Genomic DNA, 26,199 nt, shown 5'->3' with positions numbered 1-26,199 from the left:
AGTCCACAGTGGAGTCCAGTAAAGAATCTGAGAGAGGGGAGCAGTATTGACCCCAGCTGAATCTTTACCCTTCCGGTTTTGCGCGCCGCTTCACGCTTGAACTATACTCGTTGTTTAACCCCGCTACGAGACATAAAAGCCTCTGTAACCGGTAGCACAGGTGGATGTTGTACCACGTCCATATCAATGTGTGACTTCCTAGGGTCAGAGGTCTGCCCCACAGAAGGGTCATTGTGCAAGTCACGCAGAGTGAATCTCAGAGACAACTCTGGGGTAACAGTTTCCACAACGGGAGTCACAATAGGTAGCAAATCACGATTCCCATCGTTGAGAGCAGTCAGAGGAACGGGAGGGCATTGAGCCATTACCAATAGCAGGTAGAGGGTGCGAAGGAGAAATGGAGACGACTCCGACACACGCTCTCGGCGGACCCGTATGAACCACTTCTGCAGCAGCAGGAATACTAGAGGCTGCCTCTCTAATCTCACCTCTTCAGGGATACGTAGTACCACGTACTGGTAGCAGTGACAGACAGACACGCTCAGAAGAAGTTGGGAATGGGGAGGGTAGAACTAAATCATCAACCTCTTGAGTGCGTCGCCGCCTATTACAAACCACGCGCGCCACCATGCAAGCAGTAGCAGGAGCGAGATCAAGCTTTGCCTGCAACGACGGTAAATCAACCGCAGATACAATTAGAGCTGTCGGATGATCACCGGAAAAAAGCGATGATGTAGTCCCAAATTCATTACCAAGGTGGACACCGTCAGCGACGCTCAACATACGGAGATGTTCCAAGGAAGACCGTAAAGAGAACTCTCTCCGCGGACAGCTGGGTGTGAGATGGCCTCTTTCATTTCATAGTAAACACATTACCACCCTCCGCTGAATGTAACATGAATACGATAGCCAAAACTTGAAAAGGAAACGGAATGTTCTATTTGAATTGCATCTCCACCAAATGAGTGTCGCTACAACAATGTGGCTTGCGTTGACTTGACCAACGTTCACGGCGAATGCCTCTCACGCCACCATATTGCACCATGACGTCCTTGAGAGTAATGTCTTACACCTCCAGAGGAAGACTCAATATTAGAAGATTGGTACATTCAATGTCTGCATTCGCAAGCAGCGCCATACTGACGGCAGCATCTCTATGCTGGAAGGAAACCTGATTACCATGATTTAATAGGAACTACGAACTTCACAAAGAACAATTAATTCTCAGTGTCAAAACAGGTGGCAACATGGAAAGTATCAGTAAGTAGTCATGGATTTCAAAACATTCGACTGCAGATTATGTGTAGACTTACCAAATGATGCCGGTCGCTGTGGCCGAGTGGTTATAGGCACTTCAGTCCGGGACCGTGCTGCTGCTACGGTTGTAGGTTCGAATCCTGCCTCAGGCATGGATGTGTGTGATGTTCTTAGGTTAGCCAGGTTTAAGTATTTCTAAGTCTAGGTGACTGATGACCTCAGACGTTAAGTCCCATAGTGCTTAGAGCCATTTGAATCATTTACCAAATGATGACCTGTAACTACCTTTACGTGGAACGCTCTTACGGACTAGGCATCGTTACACACTCAACGAGGGGCGAGACAAGACAACGACGATATCACACACGCACACACGCACACACAAAGGCACAAACACCACTGAGGTGATAAACACCCAAACACTTGCGACGCTACAGTGGACCGGTTAAAAAGTAAACAACGACCAGATCCCTCGGCGCAAAAGGCGGAATTATAGCTTCGGCCATCCAGACACCTTCTCTATCCGACCCAAATTTCCAACTTAGGGAACACTGCAATACAGAGCTCCTTGTCCATTAGCCTCCTACTCGCAGATAATTCAATCCCATTAGAGCTCGGACGATATTAGTGCATCCGCACTGAAACAAACGTCAAGGAGCCGTCGGACTCTTACAGAAATGTATAGATCGGAGTGACGCTTGTCCCGTCGGACATGTCCGCATAACGGATATCTACATCTACATCTTCGTACTACTCTGCTACTCACAATAAAGTGTCTGGCAGAGGGTTCAATCTCTCACCTTCAAGCTGTCACTCTACTGTTCCACTCCCAAATGGCGCGCGGGAAACACGAGCACTTAAATTTCGCTGTGTGAGCCCTGATTTCTCTTATTTTATCGTAATAATCATCCCCCCCCCCCTATGTAGGTGGGTGCCAACAGAGTGTTTTCATAATCGGAGGAGAAAACTGGTGATTGTAATTTCACGAAAGGATCTCGTCGCAACGAAAAACGCCTGTGTTTTGATCATTGCCACTCCAATTCACGTATCATATCTGTGGCACTGTCTCTCCTATTTCGCGACAATGGAAAACGAGCTGCCCTTCTTTGTACATTTTTGATGCCATCTGTCAGTCCCACTTGATGCAGATTCCACACCGCATAGCAATACTCCAGAATAGGGCGGACAAGTCTCTTAAGTAGACCTGTTGTTCCTTCTAAGTGTTCTGCCTATGAATCGCAGTCTTTGGATTTCTCTAACCACAACATTATCTATGTGATCGTTCCCATTCAGATTATTTGCATAATCCCTAAGTATTTAGTTTAATTTACAACCTTCAGATTTGTGTGAATTATGGCCTAATGGGAATTTAGTGGATATATTCTATTACTAATGTGAATAACTTCACACTTTTTTTATTCAGGGTCAATTGTCACTTTTCGCATCATACAGATATCTTAACTAAATCATTATTACACATTATTCAGAAATATGCATTTCTGAAAAAGAAGGTAATGGCTCATCTATTTTTCTTTCTGTGGGAATGCACAAATGTCCTCTGAAGTCATGAAGGAATAAGGATTCTTCGAGAACTGAGTTTAATGGACGCTGCATTGCAATGTGAGATAAGTGGGAAATTGGTGTCTTTCAAGAGCAGTTTCCAGATGGCCGAGGCCTTTAAGACAACTGCTCATGACGTATATCGGGGTGCGAGTCCCGGTCCGGCACAAATTTTCAGCTCTCGCCATTGCATTACCACAATGTCCATCCCTCCCCTTTCTTGCCGCAAGTCTCCGTTTCATAGAAATGTTTGCACCAGCCGCGTCATCAGGAGTGATGCCTGTTCTCTCGGATATGCTCGATAGAAGAGACATCACTCACATGTATGATCACTCACATGTATGATCACCCACATGTATACAGTCATATCTGCATATCGCAATGCCGTAGTCGGCTCCGATCGGAATGGTATCATCTTCAGATTGGACGCAATGTTACAAGCTGTTCCCGTCGCGTTACCAACAATAATGAAAGCAGGAACTCTACGAAACTCCTTTTCATAAGATGTGGGGCATCTTCTGTGCTCAACAAAATCTAGAAATGATTATCTTGACGGATATAGGAGCTTTACGGAGGGATGGTGATGATGATGAGGTCCCATACTCCGAGGAGCGTAGGGGACGATGAGGGAGACCCGCACCGCCGTACTAGGCAAGGTCCTAGTGCAGGTGGTTTGCCAGTGCCTTCCTCCGACCGTAATGAGGATGAATGATGATGATGAAGACGACACAACAACATCCAGTCATCTCGAGGCAGGTAAAACCCCTGACTTAAGGGGGGAGAGTAGTAGGAATGGCAAAGAATACTTACTTTTAATCGCCTAGCCCCACAAACCGCAGTCGGGTTTTGGCTCGTCAAGTAGTCTCTTCCACAGCATTCTCTCCTGGGCATCTTCTTTCTTTGCTCCCAGTACCTGGAGATCCTTAGCAGCCTGGTCTCTCCGTCTCATTTTCGGCCTGCCTAGAGGTTTTCGTCCTTCTAGTTTACTCTTTAAGACTTCTCTCAGTAAAGGCACTTGTTCTTTTTTATAGACGTGGCCGGTCCATTTTAGTCTTCTTGTCTTGGCGTCCGCAACTACATCTGATCCATTGTTATAGCTCCCTGAGCTCTTTCTTCTATGCTGTTCTCCTCCCTCGTAGATTGGTAAAGATGTCTTTGGCAGGATTTTATTTTTCAAAACTTTTATGTTTCTCTCCGTGTATTTATCTATTCCCCATATTTTTGCTCCATATAGTAATAATGGTCTTATTTTTTTTTTATATATCTTACTTTGGTTCCTCTTGAAAACATTTTAGATGACAGTAGTTTGTTGAATGTGTACGATGCTCTTGATGCAACTTTGATCCTCGCCTCTTGCTTCTCATAGATTTTATTGTTTTCTGTTACCCCCATATTTAAACTCATCTACTTCTTCAGACACGTTGTTATCGATCAACAGTTTCCTGTCTTTTTGTTTTGTAATCTCTTTCTTTCTTTTTTTTTTGGTCATCAGTCTACGGACTGGTTTGATGCGGCCCGCCAGGAATTCCTTTCCTGTGCTAACCTCTTCATCTCAGAGTTCCACTTGCAATCTACGTCCTCTATTATTTACTTGACGTATTCCAATCTCTGTCTTCCTCTACAGTTTTTGCCCTCTACAGCTCCCTCTAGTACCATGGAAGTCATTCCCTCATGTCTTAGCAGATGTCCTATCATCCTGTTCCTTCTCTTTAGCAGTGTTTTCCACATATTCCTTTCCTCTCCGATTCTGCGTAGAACCTCCTCATTCCTTACCTTATCAGTCCACCTAATTTTCAACATTCGTCTATAGCACCATATCTCAAATCCTTCGATTCTCTTCTGTTCCGGTTTTCCCACAGTCCATGTTTCACTACCATACAATGCTGTACTCCAGACGTACATCCTCAGAAATTTCTTCCTCAAATTAAGGCCGGTATTTGATATTAGTAGACTTCTCTTGGCCAGAAATGCCTTTTTTGCCGTAGCGAGTCTGCTTTTGATGTCGTCCTTGCTCCGTCCGTCATTGGTTATTTTACTGCCTAGGTAGCAGAATTCCTTAACTTCATTGACTTCGTGACCATCAATCCTGATGGTAAGTTTCTCGCTGTTCTCATTTCTACTACTTCTCATTAGCTTCGTCTATCTCCGATTTACTCTCAAACCATACTGTGTGCTCATTAGCCTGTTCATTCCGTTCAGCAAATCATTTAATTCTTCTTCACTTTGAATCAGGATAGTAATGTCATCAGCCAATCGTATCATTGATATCCTTTCACCTTGTATTTTAATTCCACTCCTGAACCTTTCTTTTATTTCTATCATTGCTTCCTCGATGTACATATTGAAGAGTAGGGGCGAAAGGCTACAGCCTTGTCTTACACCCTCTACTCTCATGAAATTTTGTTTTCTCCTAATTTACATCTAATCCAGTTCCTTTGCTTATAGAAAGAGTCTTTTTGTCAGATATTCAGCGATTAGTGCTACGTCATCTGCAAAGGCTAGTACATTTACTTTTGTTCCTATCTCAATTCACTCTTCTTCTTCACTTGCTGCTTCCAGTATTACAATGCTGAACAAGAGGAGTGATATTCCATCTTCTTGCCTTACTGCTGTTTTTATGTCAAACACCATAGAATATTCTCCATCCATTTTCCTTACCCCTTTCGAGCCTTTCAGTGCCACTTTGATAAGATTTATATCCGCCTTCGGCATTCCGGATCTCTGCATTTCCCCTCACAACTTGTCTCTGGATATACTGTCACAGGCTCTCTTAAAATGAACAAATAGTATTGCCATTGTTTTGTTATCCTCCCAATATTTGGAAATAGCTTCCTTCAGTATGAATATCTGGTCAGTAGTTGAAAGATTCTTCATAAAACCCGCTTGTTTTTCATTTATTATCTCTCTTATATATGGTTATAAGCTTCGAATTCCTTTTGGAGGATCTTGGACAACACTTGACAGCCGGTGCTAATTAATGAATTGCCTCTGTATATTCTGCACTGTTGTTTGTCGCTCTTTTTATTAATTGGTGTTATTATCGCTTCTGTTCACTCCTTTGGCATTCTTTCTTCGTTACAGATGTTCGTAACAAGTGTGTGTATTAATTCTGAAATTTTCATTCCTTCCATCCTAAACGATTCAGTTGTTATGCCGTCTCTCCCTGGACCGTTGTTGTTTTTTGGTATTCTTATTGAGTCTGTTGTCTCTTTAATTGTCGGTGGTTCCACGAAGGGATGTACACTCTCATTATCATGTTCTTGCTCCATTTCTGCACTTCTGCCTGCAACATTTAGAATGTCTTCAAAATATTCCCTTCTAATTTCCATATCTCTGGATCTTTCCAGAAATGTAATGAACTTATATCTGTAACGGGAGTTGTAACGCCCTATCCCGACAGTGTTAAATTTAGTAACGCGGCTTCCCTGTATTTCACGAACCACTGTAGCCATTCACATGAAACTTTTACAGGGCATTAAACTGCACATTCTGAGTCTACTGAACTACAATAATTGCATTTCAGCCACTGCTTTAGGAAATAGAATTTTTTTAAGTACACAGTTAAATTTTTTATACTTTTTTGTACATTGTCCTTAATAATTTTAAATGCACATAAAATTACGTTCATCTTTTAGTCCAGTAGACTCAGGATATGTATGTTATTACTTCCTGGAAATTGAATGCTCTACTCAAAGTGGTTTCTGAGACTTTGGGAAAAATGCAACAGAAAATGAAAATTTTGAGGAATGGCTTCTAAAGTTTCAAAAGACTGTAACTCACTTAATATATGCTTCATTTTTTTTTAATTTTTAGCCACTCAGAAGCATCCTGCAGCATACTGTACATCATCCACTTGATCTTTTTCCTAGTTCTTTTCTTCTTTTCTTCTCTCTGCACTCCTTAGTGGCCAACTGTGCTGTATATTGTGCTTTATGAATGCGAACCTTGTCCATCCGTTGAAGTTCTCTTATGCAGTTTGCTCCAGGATTAATTCCCATATGCTGTACCACTTTCACCCCGCCAATGTTGCCATCATTGAAAACAATAACAGCATCACCGACCCCCGACTTTAGTGTCTTCATTCCAACAAAACATTTTGTTTTAAGCGAGTCCATATAAGATTACTGAACGACTCATTAGGATTTTAATCTGACCATGCAGACACTTCTTCAGTAATTCAGGTCTTGCCAGGTCTCTGTAAATAGGTTTTATGATATCCATGACTGCTGTTAGGATGGAATGTTTATGGCTGCATGAACTATTTCAGTATTGGGCGTTGCGGAAATTGCACCATGAATCTGGTCCGTGAGGGCAAAGGTGGTGTACTGGGTTTTCATCAGTTGACGGTCTGTGGAAGAAGGTAGCCTATACGGCTTGCTTCATTTTCAACTAATTCTCAGTATTATTTCTAATGGACATCCCATGATACTGCTGTAGTTCATCCATAATTTTGTCTGTCAGCCTGCCTCTTGTGGTTTTACCATCAGAAAGTTTCTTGTCTCTTAAACTTCGTTTCGACTTTCTCAACCTCTTCTGGACGTGACCAACACATTCCAGTTTTTTGATAATCTTCTCACCATAAGACTGAGTGGCTACTACAGTGTTATATGATTTTAAGTCACCATCACCTAAGAGCTTAGTGTGACACCTTCTGCTTTCAGTCACAGATTGACTAAAAATTTCAGTAGCTGCAGAGGCCTCCATATCACCACTTTTTCCTTCATAATTCCTGTCACAGATATGCCCTTCTTCATTCCCTGACTTACATTTATAGCAATGTATGGTTAAAATCTGGAAATCTAATACCTTTTAAGCATCCACACTGGTCACCATACCAACAGAGTTCTTAGAACAGTAGCCGCACTTCTGCCAAGTGCCGTCAAAAGCTACTGGTATCTCAGTCATACAAACAGTTTCGTCCGCAGCACCCTTCATTGACTCCCATGCGACAGATTTCAGAGCAGCTCCCATAAATCCTGCATACTTGTCGATTTGACAAGGTAGGTGTGGCATTTTCATCACAGCACACATTGATTCTGCTACCGTGTGTCCTTTGCCAATAGCTCCCAATCCATAAAATCATCTAATATTTACCTCAAAATAATTGTCTTTGAATTTATCAGAATTTCAAATGAAAATGTATATTTACAAATGGCACAATGAATGATAAGTTTCCTGGGCAGTCCATTTGATGCCTCTCTGTCTTCATGTAAATTAACTGGCCCTCCACATATTCTAAAACACATACATTCACCTAACACCCTTGTTAGGATGTGTAAATCTATTAGAAAATTACCTAACCTACCATTTACGTCACTTTTGTTTTGAAACAACTGTGTATCACAACATTTTATTTTAATCTTCGAAGCACTAGTGGGTGTTTCTCTAGATAACGATGAGTTTGCCTGTATTTCATTGTCTATAACTTGTTGAACGCTATGTTCCCCTTCATTCGGAAATCTATTACCATGAAAACACTTCGGTTTGGCGCAATACTTTACCTTTTGAGAGATTTACCAATCTATTCGTCACTTTTCCTCAGAAATACGTTAGCACTTCGACATACAACGCTTGTTTATACTAGGAAACGATGCGATCCTGTTTTTGACAGTGCTACCAATACAAACACGTAATTGAACCTTTGTAACACAGCAATCCACAGCTTTCTATACAATAAATTACCATTTTTATTAGATATTGAAGCAATGCATGTAAAAATTTTAACATTTTCAACTAGTGTAAATTATATTTAAAAAATAAAATAAAATACTTCCCATGTGATTTTATAAGTGATGTATATATCAATTATTCGATAAATTGCAAATTTTATAATGAGATAAAAATCCGAAAATGTGAGAAAAACAATTTTTTTCCATTCTGTCCTCTCTTAATCCCATAAAACCGTGGTATGTATATTTTGCGAAAAATCTGAGTGATATGAAAAAACCTTTTGCATTCCCTGCACGTTTACCCTCCTCTGCTCTTTTTATTAAACTATCGACATGTTCTCCCTTTTTCCTTCTGAGAAGACTTTTAGTTTCTCTATTAACATTTTCATATGCTTCTCTGCTTTTGTTGGAATCCTCTTGTGGATCTTTTTCCTTCACTACTCTTCTTTCTCCCACTTTTTGCTCACATTCTTCTGAAAACCATGGATTTTTCTGCCTTTTTTTCTCTTTCCTCATATTTTTATTGCCTCTTCTTCCACATTTGTTTGTATCATTTCTCAGTGGTCTTCAATGCCAAGGTTGTCTTCCATTGTTAGAACATCAAATTGGTTTTGCTGCTTAATGACAAACTCCTGTGCTTTGTCGTTATCCATCAATCTGTCTGTGTCAATGTTATGGTCTTTTATGTTCTTTTCCCCCCTTGGTTTTTTTATGGCATTCCTTTGGTATACTTCTGCTACGACTAGATGATGATCTGTGCCTGCTTCTGCTCCCCTTATGATTTTCATATTCATTATGTTGCTTTTATGTCTTTGATTCATTAGGGCATGGTCTATTTGGTTTTTTGTTCTTCCATTTGGAAATACCCAAGTTACCTTGTGTATGTCCTTCCGAGGGATGTGTGTTTCCCAGCTGGTGGTCTAGTGGCTAGCGTTGTTACCTCTGGATCACGCTGTCGTAGGTTCAATTCTCTGCCTAGGGACTGGGTGTTTGTGTTGTCCTCATCATTTCATCATCATCCTCATCATTCGTTACAGTGGCTAGATTGGACTGTGAAAAAAAGCTGGACTGTGAAAAAATTGGGACTTTATATGGACGCTGATAATCGAACAGTTGAGCGCCCCACAAACCAAACATCATCAGCATCATCAACTGAGGACTGTGTGTGCTCATAACCCCAAGGTTGCCTTCATCTGCACAGCTTAGTAGCCTCACTCCATTATCATTACTTTCAACATGTAGGCTTTCTGTCCCTGCTATTCCTGTCCAGAAGATCTCTCTTTCAACTTTAGCATTGGCATTTCCCACAATGAGCTCCATATCATGTCCTGGTGTCTTACTAATTACCTCTTAGAGAATTTCATTAAAACTTTCCTACTCTTCGTCTTTCTGCCTTTCAGTCTCATTACAGGTACTCAATCATCAATCGGTTAGAAATCAGTTACTGCCGCTGCTAAGCTTTCGGTGACCGTAAAACATACTCCCTCCTGGAACTTTGCATCTTCCGATCTACTGTAGTATAGTGTGCGCCTTTCCGTTTCCAGTTTTCCTGTTCCTGGATATCAAATTTCCTGCAGTGCTACAAGATCTACTTCATATCCTCCGAATTATTGTGACAGAATATTTAGAGGTCTAGGTATGGAGAAAGTCTTAATGTTCCACGTTATAAATCGTAAGTCCTTGTTCGTAAGCCATTTTATAAATTCCTTGTTTATACTTTCCTCCGAGGCATTTTCTTGACGTTTCGTAACAAGCTCTTTTTCATGGCATGAGTTGTTAGCACATTGCCCAACTACCAGCCTGGAGGACCAGATCTGTTATTTTTCCACAGTGAGTGTTTTATTTCCTCACTAGCCTCCGACTCTGATGGCGGCAGACCCAGTGAGCTTTTCCCAATTCCAAAGGGGAATTCCACACGGACTAGACAAGGAATAGAGATTGCAAAATAAATTGAAGGGGATATTGTGGGCAAAAGTTATTAATAGATTAAATTATTAGCACAAGATTTTGAAGAGCGTCAAACAAATCTAAGGACTGACGACAGAAAAAAAAATTGTGAAATATTTAAAATGAAGTAACAAGGAGATGTATGAGGATAATGATAGAAAATGGTTCAAATGGCTCTGAGCACTGTGGGACTTAACATCTGTGGTCATCAGTCCCCTAGAACTTAGAACTACTTAAACCTAACTAACCTAAGGACATCACACACTTCCATGCCCGAGGCAGGATTCGAACCTGCGACCGTTGCGGTCACGCGGTTCCAGACTGAAGCGCCTAGAACCGCTCGGCCACACCGATGATAGAAAGAAGAGGATAAAAGCACACTGTGTCGTGATACACTTCGTTGTTATGTCATCGTTTCATGTGTATCGTTAACAACATACTTCATGTAGGTACGGATGTAATTGCATAGCTGTTACATTATATGTATTTTCTGTGTAATCGAAAATTCTATCCATAAAAAGTTATTTTTAGCATCCAGATATTATGGCATTTTATGACAAATTGGTCGACGAAGTAGGTTATCGGTTCCGGATATCGCTTTTTATTGTTGCCACAGCGTCAACCAGAGATAAACTTTGTCACTCTTTCCTTGACATACAGTTTAACTTTGCCTTCCATTAAATTATGTTCCCCAATCTTCGATACTTTCAGTGCTAGCACACTTATTCGGGATTTCTTTTTAATAAACCTCATAACACACTGTAACCTTGGTAGTCCCTTACGCTGTACATCCTCCCACATTAATAAGCCAGTCTTATGTCATCTTTGTTCCATACCTTACAAGTGCATAATTGTTTTCGCTCATTTGTCGTTCAAAGCTTCCAATAGATAATAGTAAAGTAAAGTCATCAGGCAGTACAGTTCATTTGGACACTTCATCAAGAAATAAGTAATCTCACACCTTGCAGTAGTATGATTCAGAATTTTATGTGTTGTAGTTGTGATTAAAGTCGCTTAGATTTATATAAGTTAAAAGACAGAGAGCCATTGGGTATCAGATACAAGATTACAATTTTTGATACAATGGTTAATTTATACAGCTTAGGATGTCATTTTTTTGTTTGTCTTACAAATATAACATTCAAACAGTGGCCACAGGGAACGAAAAAAAAGTGGTGTATTCTTGCCCTCACTGACCGTCGGCTAAATTTCACTCTGACCACCACGCCGATGGTCCGCTCCCAACAAAGTATTCGACGCTGTGTTGCTCTTTCAACATTAACATCAAAAGCTAAGCATTTGGTAAATACTTACCAAGTAATAATGATTAAGGTCACATTATGGTTTATAAAGCAACAGGATCAAAAATTCTGTCACACGACAAAATTATCACCAAACTGATGGTTTAGAGCACACAAAATTATTATGTACTTGGACACAAATGTCGTGTCTTTGCAAAGATATTCAACTACGAACAATGCGCGGATAAAGCCAGTAACGGTAAGTAGCTCTCAGAACGACCTCTCGAGCCTTGGAATCAGATGATACGACGCAGACCCTCACTTTTCCGCGTGTGGACACAAAACTTTTTCGCGGAGGAGACTGGGATGTATTACTCCGCGAGCACGCCGTGGTACTCTGTAGAGTTTTTCTCGATTCGAATCCCCTCGGAGATGCGATCAACGGCTTCTCTGCCGGGGGCTGTAAATCTCGAAACTTCGCCAAAGGAAACTGTCGTATAGCAAAACGGACCAACTTTGTACCGAAGAAGGAAAGATACCGGGAGATTTTCTTTGTCACCCCTCGTCTCTTCAAGAGCAAAGTGAACGATTTTTTAAATCGAATCATGTAGATTCTCACTGATCATGAACAAAATCGAGGTTATCGTCAGACTTCTCTTATGCAGGATGATTCAGTTGCCCCACTGCCCCACTTAAGCAACCCGCAATGACGTAAACCACGAGTAAACTATTTGTCCCTCAGAAAGAACAAACTGGATTTTTCTGCAGTAAATTTAAAATGGATAAATGCTGTATTTCGATACGTTTTTACTACTTGTAGTTTTCAAGTTATTCAAGAAAATGTAAGAAAGTGGCCTTCAAACTTACTCCCACTCTTCAGGGTCAGGATTTCTAGAATGTTCGTCACGGCACTCCTTCCCACCACTGTACAAATATTTACGACTCTGCGAATTGTTTCCCTTCCCACATTTACGTTCTTTGATCTTCATTGACTGGCATTAACGCCAGCTTGGTCGAGCATGTACAGTTTGTAAAATTTACTTTTGTATGAAATTACCTAACAATTTTGTGGAGTTTAACAGTATAAAGTAAACAATTACGTCGTTGTATTCGTTAGGCCTTCTGGCTACGAAGCTACTGTGCATATGAGAGTCGAGCTTGACTGAATTATCAACGTAATTAGTTTTGGCTTATAGTTAACAGGATGTCGTTTGTCTTTCGTTTCCGTCACAGGCACATTAAATTAATAATGTCATGGTGTTGGTTAGTCTAATCAACAGAGAGAAAAAAGTTCGGATACCGGGAATATCGTGTAGTCGGAAATTTTTGTAGTGGTAGGAGGGGGTGCCATGAAGAACACACAGAAATGTTGAACCAACTTTCGGGCTTGCAGCCGGTTCTCGTTTAATTCATTCCACGATTATTTCGACTGAACACGTGCTTTTCTTGGGCGGTAGGCTGAGGTACAGAGTCACCGGTGGGTGGTGGGCTTTCTGTATTGGTGCAAGAGTAAATTTTTACTGTCACACAATGACTTCATTGGAGTGCACGCTGGAGGTGTGGTGGTGGGACGGTAAGTCCCATATCACTCTCCGACGGTGTAAGTTCAAGGTAGGAAACAAGATGGAACACAACTACTCAGATAGTTATACTGGTGGTCGTACCATGGACGTCACATATTGACTGGTCGTATCAAGACTAAAACATTATTAGTGGCCGTAACAAACGATGACTTGCTCTGTTGCGCAATATACAGGGTGTTACAAAAAGGTACGGCCAAACTTTCCTCACACACAAAGAAAGAAAATATGTTATGTGGACACGTGTCCGGAAACGCTTACTTTCCATGTTCGAGCTCATTTTATTACTTCTATTCAAATCACATTAATCATGGAATGGAAACACACAGCAACAGAACGTACCAGCGTGACTTCAAGCACTTTGTTACAGGAAATGTTCAAAATGTCCTCCGTTAGCGAGGATACATGCATCCATCCTCCGTCGCATGGAATCCCTGATGCGCTGATGCAGCCCTGGAGAATGGCGTATTGTATCACAGCCGTTCACAATACGAGCACGAAGAGTCTCTACATTTGGTACCGGGGTTGCGTAGACAATAGCTTTCAAATGCCCCCATAAATGAAAGTCAAGAGGGGTGAGGTCAGGAGAGCGTGGACGCCATGGAATTGGTCCGCCTCTACCAATTCATCGGTCACCGAATCTGTTGTTGAGAAGCGTACGAACACTTCGACTGAAATGTGCAGGAGCTCTATCGTGCATGAACCACATGTTGTGTCGAACTAGGTAAAGGCACATGTTCTAGCAGCACAGGTAGAGTGTCCCGTATGACATCATGATAACGTGCTCCATTGAGCGTAGGTGGAAGAACATGGGGCCCAATCAAGACATCACCAACAACACCTGCCAAAACGTTCACAGAATATCTGTGTTGACGACGTGATTGCACAATTGCGTGCGGATTCTCGTCAGCCCACACATCTTGATTTTGAAAATTTACAATTCACGTTGGAATGAAGCCTCATCCGTAAAAAGAACGTTTGCACTGAAATGAGGATTGACACATTGTTGGATGAACCATTTGCAGAAGTGTACCAGTGGAGGCCAATCAGCTGCTGATAGTGCCTGCACACGCTGTACATGGTACGGAAACAACTGGTTCTCCCGTAGCACCCTCCACACAGTGACGTGGTCAACGTTACCTAGTACAGCAGCAACTTCTCTGACGCTGACATTAGGGTTATCGTCAACTGCACGAAGAATTGCCTTGTCGATTGCAGTTGTCCTCGTCGTTCTAGGTCTTCCCCAGTCGCGAGTCATAGGCTGGAATGTTCCGTGCTCCCTAAGACGCCGATCAATTGCTTCGAACGTCTTCCTGTCGGGACACCTTCGTTCAGGAAATCTGTCTCGATACAAACGTACCGCGCCACGGCTATTTCCCCGTGCTAATCCATACATCAAATGGGCATCTGCCAACTCCACATTTGTAAACATTGCACTGACTGCAAAACCACGTTCGTGATGAACACTAATCTGTTGATGCTGCGTAATGGTGTGCTTGATGCTAGTACTGTAGAGCGATGAGTCGCATGTCAACACAAGCACTGAAGTCAACATTGCCTTCCTTCAATTGGGCCAACTGGCGGTGAATCGAGGAAGTACAGTACATACTGACGAAACTAAAATGAGCTCTAACATGGAAATTAAGCGTTTCTGGACACATGTCCACATAACATCTTTTCTTTATTTGTGTGTGAGGAATGTTTCCTGAAAGTTTGGCCGAACCTTTTTGTAACACCATGTATACCGCGCTACGAGTGTTCCCGCATTCGTCAAATGGAGTTGACAGACGGAACACACTTCCCAGCGGCAGTGTCCTGGCTAACAGAACCGCAGAATTCAGTTGTACCCTGCCCTCTCCCCGCCGCTGCCGTTGGTGCACTCTATCGCCTTCAATTAGAACAAATCATGGAGGTGATGGGGATCCATGGTGTACAACTAGCTGCACTGAACTAAACTCCGCCCGAACAGGCCATAAAGGCCTAACGGTACCGACCGACCGCCGTGTAATCATAAGCCTAAGGGGGCAGTGGAATCGAATACGGAGGGGCATGTCGTCAGCACACCGCTCTTTCCGGCCGTATGTCAGTTTACGAGACCAGAGCCACTCAAGTAGCTATTCAGTTTGCCTCACAAGCGCTGAGTGCACCTCGCTTGCCAACAGCGCTCGGCAGACCGGATGGTCACCCATTCAAGTGGAAACCCAGCCCGACAGCGCTTAACTTCGGTGATATGACGGGAACCGGTATTACCACTGCGGCTACGCCGTTGATGGTGTGCAACTCGTAGGCACTATTACGGTTCATAACCTTTTCCGCTATGCGTATTTCTACGGCTTCTTTAATAACGGAGTCTCAAAAAAAGTTTGCTGTGTTCGGATTCATAGTTCTATCTTACTCCTTTGAATGTCCACAGTGTTCAGCAATAACGGAGAAATAATGGGCTTACTTGGTTGCAAAAAGCGAGCGCTACGGTGATGTCCTGTGTACCGTTGTTTGACAGTCCTGTGCAGGTCATACAACCCTGACAAGATATTCTGTAATTTACGACCTTCTGCAATAGCAAGTCGTCATTCGCTAATTACAAAAAGTCTGAGATCTTAGGTAGTGGACGGAAAATCACTTACACCTGAAATATGTCTGAACATTCAGTTCGCCGGGAAATTTTAAAATTCCCAACATGCAAGAAATCCTGACTGGTGAGGGAAGAGTGTGGGGAGGATGTGCGTTTGAAGGTCACATTTGTACGTTTTTCGTGAATAACTAGAGAACCGTGGCCTCCAGCGAAAAGATATCGCGTTACAATATTTAACTGTATTAAATTTCTTACAAAAATGTGTCGCTCAATTTTCTGTGCCACTAATAGCTTGATGCTAGCGAGTGACAGAATATGAAAATCTCGGCAGGCTTTTGTAGGCCAGGTACAACACAGTGTCTTACGTAAAACATCAGCTGTAGGAGCAGCTGAATCACGTTGAATAACTCCCCTATCATGGTCAGCTAGTCGTTTTACAATTTGATGGCCATATACAGAGCTGACATGATTATCTTCAGCGCAGACCCTCTATTCATGTCAGTTCACGAAGTGCCTTGTCTTCTAGGTGCAGCTGTTGATAAACTCCGACACACAGACACACACACACACACACACACACACACACACACACACACACACACACACACAATTTTCTCCTTTAGCATATCTGTGTTATGACCAGAATCGAGTGACCACTTTCCCCTTTTCCGTGTCTCTTCTTTGACGTGTTCCTATCTTCGTGGTTACTCACATCATCTAGAATTCTATATTTTCCAACCCTCTTCCTGTCACTTCATCCCTGGAATCTTTTCTCCAATGATTCCCTGTTGCAGGCAATTTCCATGCAAAATGTATCCAAGGAAATGTAATATCCTGTGTTACAATGAAAATTCTTTTAATTACTATTCCTCTGAGGAGTACAACTGAAATACTCAATCTATCAGTGCACTTCACTTGACGTAATTTACTTCGCAGCAACATTTAAAAAGTATCCTTGTATTTTTCCTCTGTTTTTAGCTGTCGGAGACTCACTGCCGTTTAATAAAGGCTCCAAACAGCGTGGTTGCTTAACTCTGTGTCCGTCGGAAATTGTTCGGTTTTAATGAATCTTTTACTTTTCGAAAGTGCTTTTATCCACATGTATTGCACTTCTGTTTCTCTGTTCCTTATCTCTTCGACACAGGGTATCAGCTAACTTCCTAATTACCTAAGAACCTAATGTATTTTCCTTGCTCCAAGGTCTTCGCTTTCCGTAACATTTTCATGATACATTCGCAACTGCCGATATTAAACAATAAGGTGTTTACAACATTCTACACACTGATCGCAATTTCATAACCAACTCCACCGTAAACTGTTGATCTGCCTTTGAGTCTGTCGACACACACACACACACACACACACACACACACACACACACACACACAGTGTACAACATATTTCAGGCAACCAAACCAAATTTACTGCGAATCGCACGCTTCCGATAACAACTTTGAGAGGTCTCCCTTTGCTATCAGGAGAATTACGTCAAGGATTACGTCAGGGTGCTCCAGACTTCGAAACCAGACAGTGGATTGTCAGGCGAAACCTGTGTCAGATACAGACTCAGGTCACAGGATACTTACAATGAACGCTAATCTGAAGTTTAAGAGAAGCAACGTTCAATGACGTGGCATGCGGAGACAATGCGGTGTGATGATGTGCTTTCGCAGCTGTGTCTGTGATGCTGAATTCCACAACCGGTAGTGCAGTTCAGAATGATTGAACGTTCCTGAAGGTCTCAATCACAGTAGTTAGTCACTGGAATATACACTCCTGGAAAGTGAAATAAGAACACCGTGAATTCATTGTCCCAGGAAGGGGAAACTTTATTGACACATTCCTGGGGTCAGATACATCACATGATCACACTGACAGAACCACAGGCACATAGACACAGGCAACAGAGCATGCACAATGTCGGCACTAGTACAGTGTATATCCACCTTTCGCAGCAATGCAGGCTGCTATTCTCCCATGGAGACGATCGTAGAGATGCTGGATGTAGTCCTGTGGAACGGCTTGCCATGCCATTTCCACCTGGCACCTCAGTTGGACCAGCGTTCGTCCTGGACGTGCAGACCGCGTGAGACGACGCTTCATCCAGTCCCAAACATGCTCAATGGGGGACAGATCCGGAGATCTTGCTGGCCAGAGTAGTTGACTTACACCTGCTAGAGAACGTTGGGTGGCACGGGATACATGCGGACGTGCATTGTCCTGTTGGAACAGCAAGTTCCCTTTCCGGTGTAGGAATGGTAGAACGATGGGTTCGATGACGGTTTGGATGTACCGTGCACTATTCAGTGTCCTCTCGACGATCACCAGTGGTGTACGGCCAGTGTAGGAGATCGCTCCCCACACCATGATGCCGGGTGTTGGCCCTGTGTGCCTCGGTCGTATGCAGTCCTGATTGTGGCGCTCACCTGCATGGCACCAAACACGCATACGACCATCATTGGCACCAAGGCAGAAGCGACTCTCATCACTGAAGACGACACGTCTCCATTCGTCCCTCCATTCACGCCTGTCGCGACACCACTGGAGGCGGGCTGCACGATGTTGGGGCGTGAGCGGAAGACGGCCTAACGGTGTGCGGGACCGTAGCCGAGCTTCATGGAGACGGTTGCGAATGGTCCTCGCCGATATCCCAGGAGCAACAGTGTCCCTAATTTGCTGGGAAATGGCGGTGCGGTCCCCTACGGCACTGCGTAGGATCCTACGGACTTGGCGTGCATCCGTGCGTCGCTGCGGTCCGGTCCCAGGTTGACGGGCACGTGCACCTTCCGGCGACCACTGGCGACAACATCGATGTACTGTGGAGACCTCACGCCCCACGTGTTGAGCAATTCGGCGGTACGTCCACCCGGCCTCCCGCATGCCCACTATACGCCCTCGCTCAAAGTCCGTCAACTGCACATACGGTTCACGTCCACGCTGTCGCGGCATGCTACCAGTGTTAAAGACTGCGATGGAGCTCCGTATGCCACGGCAAACTGGCTGACACTGACGGCGGCGGTGCACAAATGCTGCGCAGCTAGCGCCATTCGACGGCCAACACCGCGGTTCCTGGTGTGTCCGCTGTGCCGTGCGTGTGATCATTGCTTGTACAGCCCTCTCGCAGTGTCCGGAGCAAGTATGGTGGGTCTGACACACCGGTGTCAATGTGTTCTTTTTTCCATTTCCAGGAGTGTAGTTGTGGGAAAGTCGACTACAGGTAAATAATTGTTTGTGTGATAAATGTTTCAGTTCGCCTACAACAGAAGAATAAAAACTATGTTCAGGATAACAAAGGATTAGACAATTACATATTTAGTGGTTGGTTTGATATTGAAATGGACCAAACTACATGGTCATCGGTCCCTTGTTCCATTGAACTAAGTCCATGGGATAAAACTGAAAACAAACAGGACACACCACAGGAGTTGTAAATGGGAAAAAAAACAAAAAAACCACAAAGCTGAACACACTAAGGTCTTTTGTGTGACGTCATAAGCGAGTGACTGCGTGTGAGATCGCTCTCTAAGTTTTCATATATTTTTAGGTTTCAGATACGTATTTTAACGGTTTTTGTGATAATAATTACTGTATAAGTGACGTATTAGTGGTTTCTTCATTCACCTCTGCCTTTCTTGTGTTGTGACCTGATATTTGTGAGTGTTTCGTATCGAGAAACTTAACCTCTTGCCTGTGTTTACATTCCGCGCTGACCAGTTGCAGCTGTAGTGGCGCATCGAAAGCTAAGTACTAATTAATTGTTTGTGTATAGTGGTTTTTTTAGCAACTTTAGTAGCCTTCAACCGGTGTGCTTGGTGTTTTCTGGTGAAATAATTTCAGAAGAACCTTTTGGGAACTGTTTTCAGCTTCGTTACTGTGTCATTAGACGTTTGATTCTCTTTCTGTGTTAGTCTTTTGTTATGTTCACATTTGTTGTCTATTAATACTGTTAATAATAGTCGTTGCTTCCCTTGTAGAGTAAGTTTGTGATTATTGCAGTCAGGTTTTTAACGTCTTCTTATTGTAGCAGCGGAACTTAGAAAAAGTAAAATTTTACCGTGACTGAGAAGTGTGGGCTTTGCCGTAGGTTCGTGAGTAGTGGTTTGCGGTGTGAGACTTGTTCGAAGTATTTTCATTGGGGGGAATGCAGTGGGGAAGCCAGTGGGCATTCTGGTGAGATCCTCTCCTGGAACTGCAGGTTATGTAGCAAGAGTAAGTTGATAGAGGAGCAGGAGCATAAGATCTGTGCCCTTCAGGTGCAGTTGAAAAACGCACAGGAGGAGCTAGATAGGATGAGGAGGGGGAAGGGGGTTGGGGAATGGGAGCTGGCTGTTGGCAAGAGATCTGCTAGGAGAAGAAGATTTTCTGATAGTTTTACTATTGGTGTTTACAATAGATATGACCAACTGTCAGAGTCTAGTGGAGAGGAATCTCTAGGAGCTGTAGATGTAGGAAGTATGCAGCAGACCTCAGTAGTTACTGTGCCTAGAACAGTTGCAAAGTCGAAGAGGAAGAAGAAGGTTCTGCTGTTAGGTAGTTCTCATGTCAGAGGTGTAGGCCAGCAGTTGCAGGATGTGCTGGGGAGTGAGTACCAGGTCACCAGCATTGTGGAGCCTAATGCAGGGTTGGCTCAGGTGACTGTTAACATAGGGGGGCTATGTAGGGATTTTCCTAAAGAGATTGCCACTCAGACTGGCAACACGAATGTGCATTTCGTGGAACTGTTTCAGCGTCACGATCTGCCTCATCTTAATACAGCCGTCAGGTGTAATAACATGAGACTTGGAGGTGTGCTGATGACAGAAAGCATGGGTCACATTTCAGTGGTGTCGGTGGAGTCAATCAGCAGGACGGGTTTCACTAGACATGGGTTGTACCTCAACAGGTATGGGAAGGGGAGGTTGGCAAAGATTATAGGTGACAGCATAGGTGGGGATGGTGGGATCACTCATGGGAAAATTCCTGCAGTAGTGGGTGTTAGAGCTGCACCTTTTTTAGATTGAAGTCAGCTGATAGGTATTTCTGCTTAAGGGAAGTCTCTCTAACATGGGAATCGCTTTTGGCAAAGCTTAGGTATCCGAGCAATGAGGGAATTGGTATATTTCATCAAAATATACAAGGTATTAGAGATAAAGTTAGTGAACTGCTTATAGATGTTGACTCTGAAATTATTGGTATATCTGAACACTTCTTAAATAAGGAGATAATTCAGAGGCTTCCTTTACCAGGATACGGATTGGCTGGCAGCTTTTCGAGGAGCTCTTTGCGGTGTGGGGGAGTAGCCATGTATGTGAAAAACGGAAACCCATTTGAGTCAATTGATGTTTCAAAGTACTGCACTGAAAAGGTGTTTGAATGTTGTGTAGGTGTGGTTAAACTTAACCTAGCTAAACTACTAACTGTTGTTATTTATAGATCCCCAGGCTCCGATTTCACAACATTTTTGTTAAAGCTAGAGGAGGTTCTTGGTTCACTTTATAGGAAATACAAAAAGTTAGTTATATGTGGTGACTTCAATATTAATTGTATAAGTGATTGTGCAAGGAAGAGGATGCTGGTAGACCTCTTCAATTCACATAATCTTATGCAAGCCATATTCTTTCCAACGAGAGTGCAAGGGAACAGTAGAACAACCATAGACAACACTTTTGTTCATTCCTCATTACTAGAAGGGCATTCTGTTAGCAAAAAGGTGAATGGCCTTTGAGATCATGATGCACAAATTTTAACTTTAAAAGATTTTTGTGCTGCAACACGTGTTAAATATAGTCATCAGCTGTTCAGGAAAGCTAATCCAGTTGCTGTAGAGACCTTTGTAAACCCTATAAAGGAACAAGAGTGGCAAGATGTTTATAGCGCTCATACAGTAGACGATAAATATAATGCTTTTCTCAAGACTTTTCTCATGCTCTTTAAAAGTTGCTTTCCGTTAGAACGTTTAAAACAGGGTACTAGCACAAACAGGCATCCTGGGTGGCTGACTAGAGGGATAAGAATATCTTGTAGAACAAAGTGGCAATTGTATCAAAACGTTAGAAACAGTCAAAATCTAAATGCAGCAGCCCATTACAAACAGTACTGTAAGGTGCTTAAAAATGTTATTAGGAAGGCAAAAAGTATGTGGTATGCAGATAGAATAGCTAAGTCTCAGGATAAAATTAAAACCATATGGTCAGTCGTAAAGGAAGTTGCTGGTCTGCAGAGACAGGTCGAGGATATAGAATCAGTGCGTAGTGGGAATGTCCGTGTTACTGATAAGTTGCATATATGTACAGTATTTAATAATCACTTTCTGAATATAGCTGGTGAACTTGAAACGTCCCCTTAGAAAAATTATACATGACTGTGCTTAACCTGACACACAATATTCTTAGCGCAACGCAATCTGACTTTCAAAAATCCCTACAAAAAAAATGGCCCTGACTAACATTAACCTATACCTTTCACAAATCACTTACCTCAAAAAAATCTTCGTTACTCGAACTACTGCAATATAGCGAGCGCCATTACTGCCAGCTAAATAAAAGATTCTAACTACTGAGGGCACTAACTACTGATAGGCATAGTTAGCAAATGAAAGATTTTGATAGAGAACAAATGATGTATTTACCTTAATAGTCATAATAAATATAGCAGTTCATGACATCCAGTCTTACAAATTTCAAAACTCCGCCATCTCTCTCCCCACATCCACCACTGCTGGCGGCTCACCTCCAACTGCGCAACGCTACGCGCCGTTATCAGCCAGCTGCCGCTGCCCAACACTACAATGGTAGACAACAATGCAAACTAGCCACAGATTGCACACAGCACAGCCAGTGATTTTCATACAGAGCGCTACGTAACGTTGCCAATAAGAAAACATAAACAACCTATTTACATAGCCCCCATGCTCCCCACAAAAAAATTTACAAATTGTTTTGGGCAGTGGCCAATAACGATTTGATAAAATTTTTCATAATTACAATAACAAAGATATCAAATGCACACACTTATTGATACAATGTTGGTCAAAAGCTAAAATTTTCTCACAGTCCATAAAGACAGTCCAGATCGTTCATCACAGTAAAATAGCAGTGTTTTTCTCAAAGTCTGAGCAGTAGAAGAAAATGCACACGGAAGTAGCGGACTTCCATGCAGTCTTGAAGAAGTAGTGTTGTCCTTCCAACGAAAAGACAGTGCTGACTCTTGACATGCAGACAGGTAATGGGCCACAACAGAGCAAACCCACAACAGAGTCATTCGATGTTTTGAAGACTATTGGTAGGTAGGTCATCACAGAGCAGACCCACTGTAGTCCTGGTAGAGATTATGGTATCGGTGGGCCACCAGAGGTGCAGACACACTGCAGTCCTTGTAGAAATAATGGTACTGGTGAGTCAGCAAAGGTGTAGACCCACTGTAGTCCTTGTAGAAATAATGGTATTAGTGGGTCATCAAAGATGCAGACCCACTGTAGTCCTTGTAAAGATGGCCAGCAGCCATCTGTTGTGACTGTGCAGGTGCACAATCGCCATTGAAGAGTCTTGCAGATAATATAGCAAGTCCATAACCACCACTTGTGCACTCACAAAGTTTTTGGAATTGTCCTTAGAACCAGCAATGCTGTTATCCAGTCCCTTGCTGAATTATTAACACACGTGCAAACACTAACAGTCCCTCCTTCTCACATATTGTCCATATACTATGACCAACAGAAACGTGTGCAGTGAAATGTAGCTTACAAGTTACTTAATCTGATGAACTGGTGTCAATTACAATATTATAACATAAGAATACAATTACAAAGGCACAAAATACATCATTAAAAACATAATAGTACAGATAACATTTCCAGTGACACAGAATTTACAAAAGAATAGAAATAAACATATACATCAGTGTTACAGGCATTATGAAATAAGTAAATAAATAAAATAATAAGAATAGTTTTCGAAACATTAATTTCACACATGATAATTGAAACAGAAGGGAATTAATAATGTCTAAACATCTTTACAAAGAAAATAACATATTATAAATGTAAATTATATTTGAGGATAACAGAATCCCCATCAGAGTGAATGTAGCTGAGTATTAGAAAAATTCTACAACATAAATCGTATCAGATAAACACATAAAGACAGGAAAAACACAAATATACATAGTGTAATAACACAAAGAGACAGGACAGGGTTTGTTTTCAGTGTGACATTTGGTACTGCAGTCCACCCCAAAACTTCATTCCATATATCTTTCCTCTTATTTCAACATTTGTTTCCACCAAAAAAATTCTATCCAAGCATGCTTTCTGCATTTATATGTTCACATATTTATTTCCAAGAAAATCCTACCTAAACCTGTTGTCTCTAAACCGTACTTTTTTGGTTCATATCATCTTTCAAAGTACTTTTTTGGCCCAACCATTTTCTTATAGCTTCTCAATGCATTTCTTCCAATTCATCACAACGTGTTCTCTTATATGGCCTACCCCATCTTAAGCTAACTTAAATCTACTGAGCTCACATGCTAAACTAAGGAACGAGGCAATGCAGCAGCACAAAACAATTGACACAAACAGCAATGATAAAAAATAGCAAATGCAATATTACAACTAATATAAGGCAATGTGCAGCAAACAAGAAAAATAAATCAGCCATAAAACTAGATTAACAGAGTAATACAAAGTGAAATTTAATAACACTATGCCTGGCAAACAGCAGCAGCAAATGCAATAACTTATATCTAAACATGAGAAAGCTCAAGCAGAAAAAATATTACAGTAAAAATGGCCATGTTTAATACCTATGTCACATCTTAACACTAGAGTGATGCATCACTGTAACTTGCTCTAGCAGACAAGTTACCAAGTCACTGACAAAAATTATGTATGCAATTCCTGTGAAGTGGAAATGTCTTTTTGTGCTCCCTCATTTTTTTGGAGTACATCCATCATAAAGTTATTTTTTACTGGATCGGTAGGCATAAAATATTTATATTAGTACATCTATAAAATTTTATTTTAACCAATGCTGCAGTGCAGCTAGGAACTAGATATTAAACAAAATAGGCAAAGCAAGGCGTGAAACGTCATTCACTAGCCATGTAGCATTTGATAGTGCAGTAAACAATCTTTCAACTAGCAAGACAATAGACGCGAAATGTTTCTCATCAGTTCATTTCAGTAAATATCATAAATTAAGAACTCTACAGTGTAATCATGTTTTCAAGTTTGAGGGTGTCGTATTTACGATGCTTTCCACAAAGGAATGTCAATAGCGAGGATAATGGCCTCCCTCTTTCTTTTTTTACCTCTGCCTCTGAAAAGGCACACACTAATGGCTTTTTCTCCAGGCATCTGGCACACCTGGGCGCCACCTGGGTCACTTAGCTTCCGTATCGAAATATTTACGACAGCAGTTTGCGCTACAGTGACAGTCTTATATAAAAAAAATTTCACAGGTCAAGAATTTGCGTTACAAATCTGTAGAAACAAAATCCTACAAATATAACAGTGTCCAAAACATTTTCGTCGGCACTGTGAAACATTCATGCATGTACATACATTTCATAACACTTAAAGTACAATTCTTGGTTTCCAACATCCTTTTTCACAAGTCAGAGTCCCTAACCACTACTCATTATTCCTTACCTTATTACACATATACATATTCGTCGCCATTCTTCAATATTTCATCATAATAAATTCCTCATAGAGCATCAGCTTATTGATCATAAACATACCTCAGCAGCATAATACACATCGTCGTCGTAATAATAACATCATAACACCTCAGTCAACTCTCAAAATCGTCGTAGCTTCCTCCAATAATTTCAAAACCTAAAAAAAATTCTCTGCTCATGTCAAAAGTGTCATCTGCCTCAAATGTACTATAAAAATCATGATCCCATATCAAATACATCATTCAAAGCTCTCATAGAATCACAATGGTTCCAAAAAATATGTACAGTTCACAAAGTACAGACAAAACACAATTTCGTAAGTGTGAAGTTACCCAACTGTGTAATTGCGTAAACATGTGCCACTGATGTAGTAAAAAAAATGTTTGTTTCTCTGTTAAATAATCAGTTAGCTGTGTAATTCTGAGTTGGAGAAATATGGTACCGATGTGTAAAGTTGTATAAGCAAATACCATATTAGCTAGGGCTCCTTGTGCTTGCCACACACATGGTACACAAAGTAAGTGTGTACCCCCCTGAGGATTAATGAATAATACCCTGAGGTGTTACAGATTACAGCAATGGAATGAAATGTATCACGGAAAACCTTCGTATCATTGTACTTCAAATATCTTTAAAAATAAATGTTTTAAGTACAAATTAATCACTCAAATACGTGTACTGTAGTGCTAAACTGTGCGTCTTGTTGTAAGATA

This window comes from Schistocerca serialis, chromosome 5 (genome assembly GCF_023864345.2).
Source record: "Schistocerca serialis cubense isolate TAMUIC-IGC-003099 chromosome 5, iqSchSeri2.2, whole genome shotgun sequence".
NCBI lineage: Eukaryota > Metazoa > Arthropoda > Insecta > Orthoptera > Acrididae > Schistocerca > Schistocerca serialis.
The sequence above is the reverse complement of the archived record's forward strand: the minus strand, read 5'-3'. Positions refer to the sequence as shown.